This window comes from Somniosus microcephalus, unplaced genomic scaffold (assembly GCF_052327205.1).
Source record: "Somniosus microcephalus isolate GS21.2 unplaced genomic scaffold, FLI_Smic_1.0 unresolved_chr6, whole genome shotgun sequence".
NCBI lineage: Eukaryota > Metazoa > Chordata > Chondrichthyes > Squaliformes > Somniosidae > Somniosus > Somniosus microcephalus.
The window spans coordinates 24,740,602-24,759,444 of record NW_028225184.1 but is presented as its reverse complement, the minus strand read 5'-3'; the positions used below and the strand labels follow the sequence as shown (position 1 = coordinate 24,759,444).

At 55.4% G+C, this 18,843-nt stretch overlaps 1 long non-coding RNA gene across 1 annotated transcript; it reads right to left on the bottom strand.

The window, feature by feature from the left end:
* Nucleotides 1-9,978: 9,978 nt before the first annotated feature.
* Nucleotides 9,979-13,542, bottom strand: LOC147087136 (uncharacterized). The gene is made up of 2 exons (XR_015075590.1): nt 12,305-13,542; nt 9,979-12,258 (listed from the first exon to the last, which is right to left on the bottom strand). It is a non-coding gene; the product is annotated as an uncharacterized LOC147087136 (long non-coding RNA).
* Nucleotides 13,543-18,843: the final 5,301 nt, after the last annotated feature.

The window sequence follows — 18,843 nt, the reverse complement described above, 5'->3', positions numbered from 1 at the left end:
CTCCAGGCTGCAGAAAAAACAGGCGGCCTGGGAGTCCGTGAACCTACTTAAAAATACATTGCACCAAGTCCCCAATAGAACAGGGGAGGACTCCAGCATAGGGAGCCCTCCATTGGGGACCTCCACCTCCGCCGGAAGGCAATAAGGCACGCCAAGGCGTGTCCGGATGGCAGGCGAAGATGGCAAATTGGAGAGTGTGCAGGAGCAGCCCGTACAGGAGACCCCTCCACGCGTAAAGAAAAGGCACGGAGGGTATTTCCTCAAGACGGCTCATGTTGTGAGGCGCCGGTTCCCGAGGGGAGTTTCGGGGCTGGGCGCCGAACGGGGGAAATCTCGGACGGGATAACCTCACGCGCTTGAGCCGCCTCGATACACCTTGTGGTGCCGGGGCGCAGCGTCGCTTTCATCGACTCGATGGCATTGAACGCGAGCTGGAAGATGGCCCACGACATGCGCTGCGCCAACTCCTCCAGCGCCATCCAGCCCGCTCCTCCACCATAGAGCAGGTCCCTGACTCTAGTCACCTTGCCAGGCACAGCACTGCACTCCGCCACCCACCCGAACCCGTGGACGTGGAGGTGCGGATTCCTGAACAGCGGCTCCCGAAGGACAACCGCCATTCCTGATGGGGAAGAGCTCCGCCTGGAAGCGACGTAGATCCAAACCCATAGCAGTTCCCGGTAGAAGACAGGCAACTCCCACAGGCTGGCATGCATATCGCCCACTTCGAAAAACAGGAGATGCATGTCATAATTGAGGCCGTGTAGCTGGCGGAAAAAATACGTCGCCAGCGGAAACCTTCTCGGAGGATTCTTGACGTACAGGTATCTCTGCAGCGTCTGAAGATGGAAAGTCGCAGCCTGGGTGCGGAGGCACACCAGAGCTTGACCGTCCTCCCAAAGCGGGAGATTCAGAACCGTGGCAGAGACCCAGTGCTTCCTTTTGTCCCAGAAGAAGTCGACGAGCATCTTCTGTATCTTGGCAACAAACGCAGGGGGAGGGATCAAAATGACGAACCGGTACCACAACATGGCGGCCACCAGTTGGTTTATGACCATCGCTCGACGCTTGTAGGACAACACTCGGAGCAGTCCTGTCCAGCGTCCTAAGCGAGTGGTGATTTTGGCCTCGAACTCTTGCCAGTTCGCTGGCCAGGCATCCTCGGCAGGGCTAAGGTAGACTCCCAAGTAGTGGAGGTGCGTGGTGCTCCAGGCGAAGGGCCTCAAATCCTCTGGCAGGGAGTCCACCCGCCACTGACCCAACAGGAATCCGGAACATTTCTCCCAGTTGATCTTGGCGGAGGATGCGTCCGAGTAAATCTGCTGGCATTCCCGCATCCTCCGCAAGTCAGCAGGATCCGTGACCCTGAGGAGCACGTCATCGGCGTAAGCCGAGAGGATCACCTCCAAACCCGGCCCTTGCAGAGCCAGTCCCATCAACCTCTTCTGCAAGAGGCGCAGGCAAGGCTCTACGCAAATGGCGTATAACTGGCCGGACATGGGGCATCCCTGATGCACCTCCCTCCCGAAGCGAAGGGGCGCCATCAAGGACCCGTTAACTTTAATCAGAAACTCTGCGGCAGCGTACAGAAGTCGGATCCAGGCAACAAAATGCGTCCCGAAAACGAATGCACGCAGAGTCCCGAAGAGATACTCGTGATCTACCCTGTTGAACGCCTTCTCCTGATCAAGGGAAAGGATGGCGACCGACAGACCAGCCCTCTGGGAATGGTGGACCAGGTCCCGGGCCAGATGGATGTTATCATGGATGGTCCGGCCCGGGACCATGTAGGACTGGTCGGGATGGATCATGTGGGCCAGCACGGCGGCAAGGCGGGCAGACAAGGCCCTGGCAAAAATTTTGTAATCCATGCTGAGGAGGGAGACCGGGCGCCAGTTCTTAAGGAGGCGGAGATCACCCTTCTTAGGCAGCAGGACAATCACCACCCTGCGCCAAGAGAGGGGCATCTCCTCGGTCGCCAAACTTTCCCCCAGGACCCGTGCATAGTCGCCCCCCAAGACGTCCCAGAACGCCCTGAGGAACTCCACGGTCAGCACGTCCAGCCCCGGGGACTTTCCCCTGGAGAGCTGGCGGAGGGCGCCGGTCAGCTCCTCCAGACTCAGAGGAGCGTCCAATTTTTCGGCGCCCTCCAGGCCGACCTTTGGCAGGTCCTCCCACAAAACCCTGCACGCATCCTCACTGGACGGATCCGGAGAGAACAGAGCTGCATAATTGGCGTTGATTCCCTCCAGATCCGAGGCCAGAGATCCGTCATCGACCAGCAGCCCCAAGAGCTGCTTACGGACACCCCGTCATTTTTCCAGCGAGTAGAAGAAGGGAGAGCCACGGTCCAGGTCCCGCAGGAACTGGATTCGCAACCTTATGTATGCACCTCGAGACCCGACGAGCTGCAGGTCCTTCAGCGCGCCCTTCTTCTCTTCATACACCTTCCGCAGGGCCGCTTCCTCGACAACTTGACCGAGACGGGACTCCAGGTCGAGCACCTCCTTGTCCAATCGCCCGACCCGGGCCTCCCGCCTCTTGTTCGACCCCTTTGCGTACTCCTGACAGAAGAGATGGATGTGAGCCTTGCCCACAATCCACCATAGCCTCAAGGAGGGGAAGCCCCCCCGCTTCCTTCTCCAGTCGGCCCAGAAACGACGAAACGAATCCTGGAACCGCACGTCCTCCAGCAGCAGGTTGTTAAAATGCCAGTACGCAGACCCCCCCACAAGCGCAGCGGAACGAGCTCCGCCCACACCAGGTGGTGGTCTGTGCACGGCACCGGCCTCATGGAAGCTGCCGGAATGCAGGACACATACGCCCAGGAAATATAAAGGCGGTCGATTCTAGTCATGCTAGTGAAGGCGCTGGAGTCGGGATGGTGATGTCACCAGACGTCCACCAAGTCGAAGGACCCGACCAGGTTCCTCAACTTCTCCATCACTGCCGGGCAGCGCTGGTGGGCCGAACAGTCCCTCGCCTCGAGGGTGCAGTAAAAATCCCCCCCGAGGATGACGCACTCGCCCGCGTCGATGGAGCCCAGAAGAGTGGACACTTCTTCAAAGAAGTGCACTTGCTGCACACCGGCATGAGGGGTGTACACGTTCACTAGATGGAGCGGCACCCCCCCAGTGAACAGTGACTTGGAGCAAGTGGCCCGGCACGTGCTACTTGACCCCCAAGATCTCCGGCTGAAAATGCGGGGTCAGCAACATAGCCACCCCGCTGGAAACGTTGGAGAGGTGACTCATGCTGACCCCTCCTTGCCACTCCAGGAGACACGTGGCCTCATCTCCCGGAACAGTGTGGGTTTCTTGCAGGAAGCACACCGCATACTTCCCATCCCGAAGGACCGAAAGGTTATTAAATCTGCAGCGAGCCTCCCTGCTGCCGTTGATGTTGAGGCTGGCTATGGTTATCTTCATATCAGAAGCATAGTGCAACCTCTACCTACACCTAACGGGTTGAGGGAGCGCAGCCGCTAGTCGACCGCCACTCCCTCAGCAGCCCAGTGAGGAATGACCTAAGCCGACGTAATTCGAGCGGGCTCACGTCCTGATCCGTGCCCATAATTTTGATGGCAGCGCGGAGCGACCCGATGAGCAGCGGCAGCTCTGACCACCTGTCGAGGGCCAGCCGGGTCTTATTTTGACGACCCTGGCACACAGCCATAAAATCCCAGAATTCCCTGACGAGGTTGAGGGGAGGTTCGACGAGGGGCACGAGGTCATCCATCGCCTCATCGGCGATGGAGTCTGAATCGTCCTCCGCGCCCATCACCGAGTCCCCATCCTCCTCCGGGGAGTCACCACCAGCGGCTGACCCATCCGTCATGCAGTGCGCAGCGAACGGCTCGGCCGCACCGGCTGGCCCTGCCTCTGCCCGGATCCCACCCCCAGGATTGGCGGCAGATGATTCCTCCCTGGGATCCTCCAGGGGCGCCGGGCCAGGAGATGGCAGCGGTCCAGAGTCCCCCTCCGCCCCAGACGCCAGAACGACTGGAGAAATCGGAGAGAAAACAATTCCGAATTCCTCCAGGTCGTCTGGCGCCGGAGACACAATCAGAGGGCCTCCCCCTTCCCTGCCACCAGCCTCTGACACAGCAGATGGGGTGTTTTCAACTAAAACCTCGACCAGGTCGAGCAGCCACTGGGAAAAATCCGGGTCATATTGGGCGAGCTCATTTTCCCCGAACACACCCGACCCAGACCCCAGGCCGCCCGAACTGGCGAGGGGACACGGCACAGAAAGTATATCTATTTCCACCGCGGGTTGTTCTGTGACCCCCCCACGGGCAAGGTCTCGTCACAATCCCCGGGAGGCAGTTGCTGGAAAGACACATCTGCCTCAGCCTCCCGAGGGACAGGTGACCCCTGCCGATCGCTGGTGATGATGACAGCGGGGGGGGGCGCAGTACACGCGGCGGGCGACTACTCCCCCTGCTCGGAGACACCTTCCTCCTTCCAGTCCACCTCCTCTTCCGGGGGGTCGCTCCTTCTTTTTAGCATGGAGGGAGCGAGGGAGACCTCCATGTCTGCAGGGGCCTCCTCCTCTGCTCCCTCCGGTGGAGCAGGTTTGTCGGGTTCCTCTGGCCCGAGCCCAGCTGCAGGTATTGGCGTTTCCACTAAGGCGTTTGCGGCCACAGCCTCGGGCACGAGGCCCCTCCCACCCTCGTCTGCCCTGAACAACTCCGTGAGGAGCGCGGGTGTCAGGGGCTCCAAGTTAAAGGGCAGGCCCTCCGTGGGGGGACCCACCCTGAGGTGTTTTGTCTTTTGCCACGACATCCTTCCTTGGTGGCATCGGACTCCGACGTCGACCACGCATCAGTGGCTCCCGACGTGCGGACAGATCTGGGGGGAACAGCAGCGGCAGCGCCAGCCTCGGCCACACTAGATGACCTTGGAGGCGGGGCAGTTTTTCCTAATGTGCCCCACCTCCTTACAGAAGATGCAAAAGGCGGTCCCCTCGTGGAGGACGACGAAAGCCCCATCGGTGTCCTCCTCCCGCGCCAGCTGGATAAAACCTGGCGCCGGAAGGAGAAAACATGGTGAAGGCTGGCCTCTCGGAAGCCGAGCGGGATGGGCGTAATCCCCGACCTCACCTCCCCGAGTTGGCATAAGTGGGGGAGGAGGAGCTTAACAGGAATCAAAGGGCGGGAGGTTGGAAATAGCCACCCGCTGCACGGTGGACTCGAGGGAGTCCACCAGCAGAAAAGTCCCGCCCATGGTGAGCCCCTTGGTGACGGCCAGGGACACCACCCGCTCCGACCTCATATAGAACACAGCCGTCCCGTACATTTTTGAGGCGGCGAGGATGGCTGAAGTGCCGACAACCCCAGCCATGGGCTTTACATACGCCTCAATTGTCATTGTGGGTTGGGTGCAGCTCTTCACCACAAGTTTTTTCGTTATAAACAGAAAAGTGACGGGGGGACAGAAGCAGCAGGAGCAGCCGTGGCTGTGGCTGCCACCGCTGCATACGACTTAGCCGGCCCCGCCACCGGTGAAGAAATAGACGCCATTATGGGATGGTTTTTTAAAAAGGGCTACACTCACCCCAAGTCACAGGCCTTAAGATGTTAATGGCCGCCGTTTTTTTTTTAAAGTCCTCCCTTGAGCAGATGGAGCTGTTAAATTTAAGGCACACCTCTCCCCTTATTGATTGAAATAGGGAGAGGGGTCTTCTCCCCTCTGCACAAGTGGCAATTAATAAAATGATTAATGGTGGTGCCTCTTGAGAGAGAGAGAGCAGAGAGAGACAAAGAGAGAGAGAGGGGGTGGGAAGAAGTGAGGTCGCAAGGGCAGGTTTGCCACTCAGGATGGTGGGTGCGTGGGTGTCGGCAGGGGTGCACTCTCCGATGGAAAAATAAAATCTCTGAAGGTCCTCTTCTGGCAGGGGGAGAAGATGTCTTCGCCTGGGAAAGCTGGAGAATGCCCAGTCTCAGTCCTACACCAGGTCTTAACGATGTATTAATTGATTTAAAGACTTCACCGAGGCAGCTCCATCTGTCCCAGGCCAGGCAATAGAAGGGGTGCTTATTAGTGGTGTGTGTGACCTAGTATTCTACAAGAGTCACACACATACACACAGACATCCCTTGGGGTTCCGGCCGTTCTTCTTTCCTCCCGCCACCTACAATACAAATCTTTTGGAGAATGCACCAAATGACACCCACCTGCAGATGTTCAGAAGAGGATGTGATCCTTCCCTCCTTCCAAGCAGTTGATGGTGGGTGTTGGTTGCTGCTTCTCTCCCCTCTCTCCCCCTCCTGGAATGGAGGCCAATTTGAGGAGGCAGTGGTGAACGGCCTCTCCTCTGGTAGGTGTTGGCCTCCTTTTCCCCTCTCCTCTCCTCTGTCCTCTCGCTCCAGGCACCTCAGTTGTAGTTGATGACGAAGGTGGTAGTGGTGGTCTGTTGTTTATCCTTCTCCTCCAATCCCTGGTCAAGGAGACCACCACTTTCCACTCTCCTTTGGGTGAACCAGCAGCACAGATAGCAAGGCAGGGAATGAATAAAGCTGTGCCTCTTTTGGTAGGACCAATCAAAAATAAACAAATAAACTGTAACTAATAGAACTTTAAATAAATGTTAACAAAACAAATTAGAATTTGATTATCCAAATCAATTATGCACTCCAGTCCCCGCGGCGGCCACTGGTCACGGGAGTCCTCGAGCCTGCCGGCAGACACCGCGTGCTCCATCTCCAGGGCCACCTGGGCGCGAACATGGCCACGGAAGAGAGGGAGGCAATCTGGCTGGACGACCCCCTCGACCGCCCGCTGCCTGGACCAATTGATGGCTTTCTTAGCCAGGCCCACGAGCAGACCCACGAGCAGGTCCTCCAACCTGCCCGCTCCCCTCCGCACCGGGTGACCGTCGATCAAGAGCGTGGGACTGAAGTGCAACCAAAAATCGAGGAGCAGCCCCTTCAAATAATGGAAGAGGGGCTGCAACCTCTCACACTCCGTGTAAATGTGACAAACGGACTCCTCCAGGCCGCAGATCAAAACAGGCGGCCTGGCAGTCCGTGAACATACTTAAAAATATATTGCACGGGACTGCCCCGTGCAACACCCTCCAGGCCAAGTCCCCGATAGAACAAGGGAGGACTCCCGCATAGAGTTCCCTCCATTGAGGACCACCACCTTCGCCGGAATGCAAGACGACATGCCACGATGTTTCCGGACGGCAGGCGAAGCTGACAAAGTGGAAAGTGCGCAGGAGCAGCCCGTACAGGAAACACCTCCGTGTGGAATGAAAAGTCACGGATGGTATTTCCTCAAGACGGTTCAAGTTGTGAGGCGTTGGTTCCCGAGGGCAGTTTCGGGGCTGGGCGCCGATAAGGAATTCCGTCCGAACAGGGGAAAACTCGAACGGGATCGCCCCACGCGCTTGAGCCGCCTCGATACACCTTGTGGCAATGGGGCGCAATTTCGCATTCATCGACCCGATGCCTTTGACCGCGAGCCGGACGTTGACCCAAGACATGCACCACGCCAACTCCTCCCGCGCCATCCAGCCCATTCCTCCACCATCGAGCAGGTCCCCGAATCTAGTCACCTTGCCAGGCACAGCCCTGCATTCCACCAGCCAACTAAACCCGCGAACGTGGAGGTGCGGATTCCTGAACAGCGGCTCCCGAAGGACAGCCGCCATTCCTGGTGGGGGAGAGCTCCACCTGGAAGCGACTTAGTTCCAAACCCATAGCAGTTCCTTGCAGAAGACTGGCAGCTCCCGCAGGCTGGCACGCATGCCGCCCACTTTCACAAACAGGAGCTGCATGTCGTAATTGAGGCAGTGCAGCTGGCAGAAAAAATACGTTGCCAGCGCACACCATCTCGGAGGATTCTCGACGTACAGGTAATTCTGCAGCGCCTGAAGATGGAAATTCGCAGCCTGGGTGCGAAGGCACACCAGCGCCTGACCACCATCCCTAAGCGGGAGACTCAGAAATTCGGCAGAGACCCAGTGCATCCTTTTGCCCCAGAAGAAGTCGATGAGCTTCTTCTGTATCTTGGTGACAAACGCAGGGGGAGGGATCAGAGTGACCAAACGGTACCACAACATGGCGGCCACCAGTTGGTTTATGACCAACGCTCGACCCCTGTAGGACAACCTTCGGAGCATTCCTGTCCAGCTTTCTAAGCGAGTGGTGACTTTGGCCTCCACATCTTGCCAGTTCACCGGCCAGGCATCCTCGGCAGGGCTGAGGTAGACTCCCAAGTAGAGGAGGTGCGTGGTGCTCCAGGCGAAGGGCCTGAACTCCTCCGGCAGGGAGTCCACCCGCCAGTGACACAACAGGAATCTGGAACATTTCTCCCAGTTGATCTTGGCGGAGGATTCGTCCGAGTAAATCTGCTGGCATTCCCGCATCCTCCGCAAGTCAGCGGGATCCGTGACCGTGAGGAGCACGTCATCGGTGTAAGCCAAGAGGACCACCTCCATGCCCATCCCTTGCAGAACCAGTTCCGTCAATCTCTTCCGCAAGAGCCGCAGGAAAGGCTCTACGCAAATGGCGCATGACTGACCGGACATGGGGCATCCTTGACGCACCCCGTCCCGAAGCGAAGGGGCGGCCGTCAAGGATCCGTTAACTTAAATCAGACACTCTGCGGCAGCATATAGAAGTCGGATCCGGGCGACAAAATGCGTCCCGATCCCGAATGCACGCCGAGTCCCAAAGAGATACTCATGATCCACCCTGTCGAACACCTTCTCCTGATCCAGGGAAAGGAAGGCGACCGACAGACCAGCCCTCTGGGAATGCTGGAACAGGTCCCGGACCAGATGGATGTTATCGTGGATAGTCCGGCCCGCGACCGTGTAGGACTGGTCGGGATGGATCATGTGGGCCAGCATGGCGCCAAGGCGAGCAGACATGGCCCTGGCAAAAATGTTATAGTCCATGCTGAGGAGGGAGACCGGGCGCCAGTTCTTAAGGAGGCGGAGTTCACCACTCTAAGGCAGCTAGACATTAACCACCCTGCGCCAAGAGAGGGGCATCACCCCGGTCGCCAAACGTTCCCCCAGGACCTGCGCGTAGTCACCCCCCAAGACGTCCGAGAACGCCCTGTGGAACTCCACGGTCAGCCCGTCCAGCCCCGGGGACTTTGTGGAAAACCACTGATTGACAGTGCGTCAGACTTTCCCCTGGAGAGCTGGCGGAGGGCCCTCCAGGCCGACCTTCGGCAGGTCCTCCCACAAAACTCTGCGTGCATCCTCGCTGGATGGATCCGGAGAGAACAGAGCCCCATAATAGGCGCGGGTCTCCACGCTGATTCCCTCTGGATCCGAGGCCAGAGATCCGTCGTTGGCCAGCAGCCCCAAGAGTTGCTTACAGACCCCCAGTCTTTATTCCAGCGAGTAGAAGAAGGGGACGCGGTCCAGGTCCCGCAGGAACTGGATCCGCGACCTCACGTATGCGCCTCGGGACCTGACGAGCTGCAGGTCCTTCAGCGCACCCTTCTTCTCTTCGTACACCTTCCGCAGGGCCGGGCCTTCGACGACTTGACCGAGATGGGATTCCAGGATAAGCACCTCCTTCTCCAACCGCCCGACCCGGGCTTCCCGCCTCTTGGTCGACCCCTTTGCGTACTCCTGACAGAAGAGACGGACCTGAGACTTGCCCACGTCCCACCATAGCCTCAAGGAGGGGAAGCCCCCTGCTTCCTTCACCAGTCGGCCCAGAACCGATGAAATGAATCCCGGTACCACGCGTCCTCCAGAAGCAGGTTGTTAAAGTGCCAGTACACGGACACCCCCACTGCGCACGCAGTGGAACAAGCTCCGCCCACACCAGGTGGTGGTCCATGCACGGCACCAGCCATATGGAAGCCACCAGAATGCAGGAGATGTACGCCCGGGAAATGTAGTGTCAGGGTTGGGGAGCCACGGGGCCGTATAAATACGAGGCCGTGCTCTCCAGGCAAAGGTAGGTTCTGGACCCAAGTGCAGAAACCAGACAAGAGACAAATATACAATACTTTGTTTGAACTTTACTAGATTTACACATAACCAGATTAACACAAGGGACACAGCAATATACATAAGAACTAGAGACAAGAGAACTAGAGACAAGTTACAAGACGGCTAGTCAAGATAGGAACTCAGGACAGCTTCCATGAGGAAGCCCACTTGTCTATACTGAGCTTGCGACAAGCTACCACAAGGAGCAACCGGCTTGCCGAGGCACAACTCCAGACAAGCTACCCCAAGGGTAAATCGGCTTACCAATGCAAAGCTCAAGACAAGATCCCAACGGCTCCCACATAGCAACACGCTAGTCCAAACAGCACCTTACCAAGACAAGCAGCTCAACAGAACAAGACTTAAATACATCTTAAATCCAGAGACAAGAACACAGACTTAGATACATAGCTCGAGAGAACTAGAACGCAGATTTAGGGACATAGCTCGAGAGAACTAGAACACAGACTTAGATACATAACTCGAGAGAACTATGGCACAGACTTAGATACATAACTCGAGAGAACGAGAACACAGACTTAGATACATAGCTCAAGAGAACTATGGCAGCCAGCTTGTGAAGGCAAGCTGCCATAGAGGAAAGGCTAGTCACACAGAGAACCTAGTCAAGACAAGGAACATTGTCAAGACTAACACCCTAGTGAGGACTGAGCACTGAGTGAAACAACAACAGAACTTATATACCAAGAAAACCAGGTGCCACCCATAAACAGCTAACAGGCTGATTAAAAACTAACACAAGGTTAGGAACAATTAACACCAGAGAACGAGAAACAATTAACAAAAGGAACAGTGAAGGTGCCATCTAAAGGTTACAAAAGGAACTGACTGGCACCCTCACAGGACCCCCTCCCCAAGGAACGGCTCCTGACGTTCCAAACACAGGGCTTGAGACAAACAGGGCTCGAAAGACACTGGGCGCTAAGACACTGGGCGCTAAGACACTGGGCGCTAAGACACTGGGCGCTAAGACACTGGGCGCTAAGACTCTGGGCGCTAAGACACTGGGCGCTAAGACACTGGGCGCTAAGACACTGGGCGCTAAGACACTGGGCGCTAAGACACTGGGCGCTAAGACACCGGGCGCTAAGACACCGGGCGCTAAGACACCGGGCGCTAAGACACCGGGCGCTAAGACACCGGGCGCTAAGACACCGGGCGCTAAGACACTGGGCGCTAAGACACTGGGCGCTAAGACACTGGGCGCTGATTTAAATGAATAGAGAAAATACTTAAATTCTCTAAACTTCTGAATTAGTGGTATGGATAACCAAGTGGGGAAAAGACTTAAAGGCTTAAGCTAGATCAATCCGAAGTCACACGTGTAAAACAGAGGCAACCACACACCCTCCAGGGCATTTAGAACCAAATCAAAAAACTGAAAGAGTCTGTTTTAGTACACATGGCGAATCTTCTTAGCTTCTCAAACAATGATATCTCCCATTCCAACTTTTCACGAACTGCAGATGTTCAGAAATCACGAGACGAAATCATCCTCTTCATCCACTAGCGGCATGGACATATCATGGCAATCATATGACCAAAATCTTTATAAACAACGAAGTCATCATTCTCCAGAGTTAGCACGCTCAATGAATTATATTCCGAAGGGATGCAAGAAAGGCAAAAACTCGAGAATTTAACTTGTCCAAGAGAGCTTGAGAATTCAATTGTCCAGGAGAACTCGAGAATGTCTTATCCAGCAGAGCTCAAGTTTCATTTGTCCAGGAGAATAACAAAACACAACAGAGTCTTCTTCCTAGGGAACTCGGGAATTAAACACAAAAACACAGGGGGGAGTCATTTGCCCCAGAGAGCCTGAAAACTTAATTGGCCCAGGAAGCTTGAGAATTTACTTGGGATTTAACGCAGAAGGCCCAGGAAGAGCTTGAAAGTTTAACACAGTAATGGTCCAGTAGCCCTGAAAGTTCACTTGAATTTAACATAGGAGACCTGAAAGTTCTCAAAAATTCTAACACAGTAAAGACTCAGGAAGCTTGAAAATTTACTTGGGATTTAACACAAAAGGCCCAGGAAGCTTGAGAATTTACTTGGGGGTCTAACAGTAGAGGCCCAAGAGACTTGAAAATTTACTTGGGGTTTAACACAGTAGAGGCCCAGGAAGCTTGAGAGCTTTACCTGGGGGTCTAACAGTAGAGGCCCAAGAAACTTGAGAGGTCGACTTGAAAATATAACAAAGGCCCAGAAAACTTGAAAGTTTGCTCGAAATTCTAACACAATGAAGGTCCAAGAGACTTGAGAGTTCACCTGGGGGGTCTAACACAATAGAGGCCCAGGAGACTTAAGAGTTCACCTGGGGGTCTAAATACAGTAACAGCCCAGGAGACTCAAATTTTACTTGAAAATTTAACACTATGAAGGCCCAGGAGACTCGAAAGTTCACACAAAAATTTAAACACAGGAGACTTGAAATTTTAACACAGTGGAGTCTTACTCCTAGGAGACTCAAAACTTGCCCAGGAAAACTAGAAAATTTAACTCGAGAATTTATATCGCCTAAGAGAACTTGAAATTTTAACTCGAGAGTTTCAAACCTTAGCCGGTTGGTTTCCGCTGGGTCCATGTATGGCTCAGTCCTACTGTCAGGGTTGGGGAGCCACGGGGCCGTATAAATACGAGGCCGTGCTCTCCAGGCAAAGGTAGGTTCTGGACCCAAGTGCAGAAACCAGACAAGAGACAAATATACAATACTTTGTTTGAACTTTACTAGATTTACACATAACCAGATTAACACAAGGGACACAGCAATATACATAAGAACTAGAGACAAGAGAACTAGAGACAAGTTACAAGACGGCTAGTCAAGATAGGAACTCAGGACAGCTTCCATGAGGAAGCCCACTTGTCTATACTGAGCTTGCGACAAGCTACCACAAGGAGCAACCGGCTTGCCGAGGCACAACTCCAGACAAGCTACCCCAAGGGTAAATCGGCTTACCAATGCAAAGCTCAAGACAAGATCCCAACGGCTCCCACATAGCAACACGCTAGTCCAAACAGCACCTTACCAAGACAAGCAGCTCAACAGAACAAGACTTAAATACATCTTAAATCCAGAGACAAGAACACAGACTTAGATACATAGCTCGAGAGAACTAGAACACAGATTTAGGTACATAGCTCGAGAGAACTAGAACACAGACTTAGATACATAACTCGAGAGAACTATGGCACAGACTTAGATACATAACTCGAGAGAACTAGAACACAGACTTAGATACATAGCTCAAGAGAACTATGGCAGCCAGCTTGTGAAGGCAAGCTGCCATAGAGGAAAGGCTAGTCACACAGAGAACCTAGTCAAGACAAGGAACATTGTCAAGACTAACACCCTAGTGAGGACTGAGCACTGAGTGAAACAACAACAGAACTTATATACCAAGAAAACCAGGTGCCACCCATAAACAGCTAACAGGCTGATTAAAAACTAACACAAGGTTAGGAACAATTAACACCAGAGAACGAGAAACAATTAACAAAAGGAACAGTGAAGGTGCCATCTAAAGGTTACAAAAGGAACTGACTGGCACCCTCACATGTAGAGGTGGTCGATTCTGGACCCTCCTCCTCCAGACCTCACGCTAGTGAAGGCACTGGAGTTGGGGTGGAGATGTCGCCAGACATCCACCAAGTCGAAGCATCCGACCAGGTCCCTCAACTTCTCCAGCGCCGCCGGGCATCGCTGGGGGGCCGAACGGTCCCTCGCCTCGTGGGTGCAGTTAAAATCCCCCCCGAGGATGATGCACTCGCCCGTGTCGATGGAGCCCGGAAGAGCGGAAACTTCTTCAAAGAAGCGCACTTGCTGTGCACCGGCCTGAGGGGCGTACACATTCACTAGATGGAGCGTCATGCCCCCCAGGTGAACAGTGACCTGGAGCAAGCGGCCCGGCACGTGCTCCTTGACACCCAAGATCTCCGGCTGAAAATGCGGGGCCAGCAAGATAGCCACCCCGCTGGAAACGTTGGAGAGGTGACTCATGCTGACCCCTCCGTGCCACTCCAGGAGCCACGTGGCCTCGTCTCCCGGAACAGTGTTGGTTTCTTGCAGTAAGCACACCATATAATTCCCGTCCCGAAGGACCGAAAGGTTATTAAATCTGCAGCGAGCCTCCCTGCTGCCATTGATGTTGAGGCTGGCTATGGTTATCTTCATATCAGAAGCATAGTGCAACCTCTACCTACACCTAACGGGGGGAGGGAGCGCAGCCGCTAGTCGACCGCCACTCCCTCAGAAGCCCAGTGAGGAATGACCTGAGCCGACGCAGCTCGAGCGGGCTCACGTCCTGGTCGGCGCCCATGATTTTGACAGCGGCGCGGACCGACCCGATGAGCAGCGCCAGCTCCGACCACCTGTCGAGGGCCAGCCGGGTCCTATTTTGACCACCCTAGCACGCAGCCATCAAATCCCGGATTTCCCTGACGGGGATGAGGGGAGACTCGACGAGGGTCATGAGGTCATCCATCGCCTCATCAGCGATGGAATCCGAAACGTCCTCCGCGCCCATCACCGAGTCCCCGTCCTCCTCTGGGATGTCGCCACCAGCTGCCGACCCATCCGTCGCGCAGTGCGCAGCGAAGAGCTCGGCCGCACCGGCCGGCCCTGCCTCTGCCCGGATCCCACCCCCAGGATCGGCCGCAGATGATTCCTCCCTGGGCTCCTCCGGGGTTGCCGGGCCAGGAGACGGCGGCGGTCCGGAGTCCCCCTCCGCCCCAGACGCCAGAACGACCGGAGAAATCGGAGAGATAACAAATCCGAATTCCTCCAGGTCGTCCAGCGCCGGAGACACAATCAGAGGGCCGCCCCCTTCCCCGCCACCGGCCTCCGACACAGCAGATTGGGTCTTTTCAACTAAAGCCTCGACCAGGTCGAGCAACTCCTGGGAAAAGTCCGGGTCGTATTGGGCGAGCTCATTTTCCCCGAACTTGCCCGACACAGACCCCAGGCCGCCCGACCCGGCGACGGGTAATGGCACAGAAAGTATATCTACTTCCACCACGGGTTGATCTGCGACCCCCCCCAAGGGCAGTGTCTCATCCCCATCCCCGGGAGCCACGTGCTAGACAGACACATCTGCCTCAGCCTCCCGAGGGACAGGTGACCCCTGCCGATCGCTGGTGATGGTGACAGCGGGGGTGGGGGCGAAGTACCCGCGGCGGGCAACGACTCCCACTGCTCGGTGGGACCTTACTCCTCCCGGTCCTCCTCCTCTTCCAGGGGGTCGCGCCTTCTTTTTAGCAAGGAGGGAGCGAGGGAGACTTCCATGTCTGCAGGGGCCTCCTCCTCTGCTCCCTCCGGCAGAGCAGGTTTGTCGGGTTCGTCAGGCCCGAGCCCGGCCGCAGTTATTGGCATTTCCGCTACAGCGATTGCGGCCACAGGTTCGGGCATGAGGCCCCTCCAGCCCTCGTCTGCCCCAACCAACTCCGTGAGGAGTGCGGTTGTCAGCGGCTCCAAGTTTAAGGGCCGTCCCTCCGCGGGGGGACCCACTCTGAGGTGTTTTGTCTTTTGCCACGCCTTCCTTCCACCTGGACGTGCTCCCTCCCACCCGCCGGAGGCCTTGGTGGCATCGGCCTCCGACGTCGGCCGCGCATCAGTGGCTCCCGTCGTGTGGACAGATCCGGGGGGTGGAGCGGCGGTGGCGCCAGCCTCGGCTGCACTGAATGACCTGGCGGCCTTGGAGGCGGTGCAGTTTTTCCTAATGTGCCCCACCTCCTTACAGGCGTGTCACCACACACCGTCCAACGTCCAGAAGATGCGATAGGCGGTCCACTCGTGCAGGATGACGAAAGCCCGTCGGGGTCCTCCTCCCGCACCAGCTGGATAAAAAGCTGGCGCCGGAAGGAGAAAACGTGGCGAAGGCTGGCCTCCCGGATGCCGAGCGGGATGGGCGTAATCCCCGACCTCACCTCCCCGAGTTGGCATAAGTGGGGGAGGAGGAGCTCACCCGGAACAAAGGGCGGGAGGTTGGAAATAACCACCCTCTGTGCGGTGGCCACGAGGATGTCCACCGGCAGAAAGGTCCCACCCACGGTGAGCCCCTTGGTGATGGCCAGGGACACCGCCCGCTCCGACCTCAGGAAGAACGCAGACTTCTCGTACATTTTTGAGGAGGCGAGGATGGCTGAAGGGCCGACAACCCCAGCCATGGCCTTTACAGACGCCTCAATTGTCATTGTGGGGTGGGTGTAGTTCTTCACCCCAAGCTTTTTCGTTACAAAAGAGAAAGGTGACGGGGCGACAGAAGCAGCGGGAGCAGCCGTGGCTGTGGCTGCCACCGCCGCACATGACCTTGCCGGCCCCACCACCGGTGAAGAAATAGACGCCATTATGGGGTGGTTTTTTTAAAAAGAGCTACACTCACCCCAAGTCACAGGCCTTAAGGTGTTAATGGCCTCCGGTTTTAATTATAAAGTGCTCCTTGAGCAGAGGGAGCTGTTAAATTAAAGGCACACCTCGCCCCTTAGTGATTGGAATTCGGAGAGGGGCCTTCTCCCCTCTGCTCAAGTGGCAATCAACAAAAAGATGAATGGAGGTGCCTCTTGAGAGAGAGAGCAGAGAGAGAGAGACAAAGAGAGAGAGGGGAGGTGGTAAGGAGGGAGGCCTCAAGGGCAGGGTTGCCATTCAGGATAGTGGGTGGGTGGGTGTCGGCAGGGGTGCACTCTCTGATGGCAAAACACAGTCTCTGAATGGTGTTCTTCTGGCAGGGGGAGAAGATGTCTTCGCCTCAGAAAGCTGGAGAATGCCCAGGCTCAGTCCTACACCAGGTCATAACGATGTATTAATTGATTTAAAGACTTCACCTAGGCAGCTCCAGCTGACCCAGGCCAGGCAATAGAAGGGGTGCTTATTAGTGGTGTGTGTGGCCTAGTGTTCTACAAGAGCCACACACACACACAGACACCCCTTGGTGTTCCGGCCTGTCTTCCTTCCTCCCCCCACCTACAATACAAAGTCTTTTGGAGTTTGCACCACAGGACACCCACCTGCAGATGTTCAGTATAAGATGTTATCTTTCCCTCCTTCCAAGCAGTTGATGGTGGGTGCTGATTGCTGCTTCTCTCCCCTCTCTCCCTCTCCTGGAATGGAGGCCAATTTGGGAAGGCAGTGGTGGAAAAGCCTCTCCTCTGGTAGGTGTTGGCCTCCTTTTCCCCTCCCCTCTCCTCTGTCCTCTCACTCCAGGCAACTCAGTTGTAGTTGATGATGATGGTGGTAGTGGTGGTCTGTAGTTTCTCCTTCTCCTCCACTCCCTGGTCAAGGAGACCACCAGTTTCAACTCTCCTTTGGGTGAACCAGCAGCACAGCGAGCAAGGCAGAGAATGAATAAAGCTGTGAGGTTTGTCCTTGTCTGGTGTCTGTGCCTCTGGCCTCACCTGTGTGTTGTTAAAGTATTTTTCTCCTGTCTCATTTGAATAATTATGTCACGTGACCATTCTGGCCTGTATTTAAGCTTCCTGTTTCCTGTCCTCTTTGCTCAGTCCTGGGTTCGCCTGCCTGCAAGTAACAGCTCTTGCTGTGTCTCTGGCATTCTCAAGTCGCTCTGTGTTTTCGAGTCTCTACAGAATCTCCTTCCGAGTGCTACCCTGTTTCTATGTTCTCGAGTCTCAAGGAAGCATCTTTCAAGTTCTACCCGGTCTCGAGTCCTTGGATAGGTTACCTGCACTTGGGTCACTACCGAAACCCTAGCAAAACGGCCCCGTGAATGCACGGCCCCGTGACAGAACTCATTCAGACTCCCACACACGCACTGATAGTTCAGAGACAAGGAGTTCATTCAGACGCCCACAAACACGCACTGAAAGATCAGAGACCAGGAGCTCATTCAGACTCCTACTCACACACTGTTAGATCACAGATCAGGAGCCCATTCAGACTCCCGCACACACACTGTTAGATCAGAGACCAGGAGCTCATTCAGACTCCCACACACACACTGTTAGATCAGAGACCAGGTGCCCATTCAGACTCCCACACACACACTGTTAGATCAGAGACCAGGAGCCCATTCAGGCTCACACACACACACTGTTAGATCAGAGACCAGGACATCATTCGGGCTCCCACACACACACTGTTAGATCAGAGACCCGGAGCCCATTCAGACCCAAACACACACACTGTTAGATCAGAGACCAGGAGCTCGTTCAGAATCCCACAAGAACACTGTTATATCAGAGACAGGAGCTCAATCAGAATCCCACACACACACAGTTAGATCAGACAACAGGAGGAATTTCTGACTCCTCCACACCAACTGTTAATTCAGAGCCCAGGAGCCCATTCAGACTCCCACACCCACACTGTTAGATCTGAGACTAGGAGCTCATTCAGACTCCCACACACACTGTTCGATCAGAGGACAGGAGCCAATTCTGATTCCCACACACACACTGCTAGATCAGCGACCAAGAGTTCATTCTGACTCCCACACACGCACTGTTAGATCAGAGACAAGAAGCCCATTCAGATACTCACACACAAACTGCTAAATCAGAGACCAGGAGAAATTCAGACTCCAAATCACACTGTTAGATCAGAGACCAGGAGTCCATTCAGACTCCCACGCATGCGCTGTTGGATCAGGGATGAGGAGCTCATTCAGACTCCCGCACACCAACTGTTAGATCAGAGACCCAGAGCACATTCAGACTCTCACACCCAAAATGTTAGATCAGAGACCAGAAGCCCATCCAGACTCCCACGCACACACGGGTAGGTCAGAGACCAGAGAGCATTGAGACTCCCACATACTAACTGTTGGCTGAGAGAAAGAGATTATTCAGGCGCCCACATACAAACTGTTAGATCAGAGACCAGGTGCCCATTCAGACTCCCAC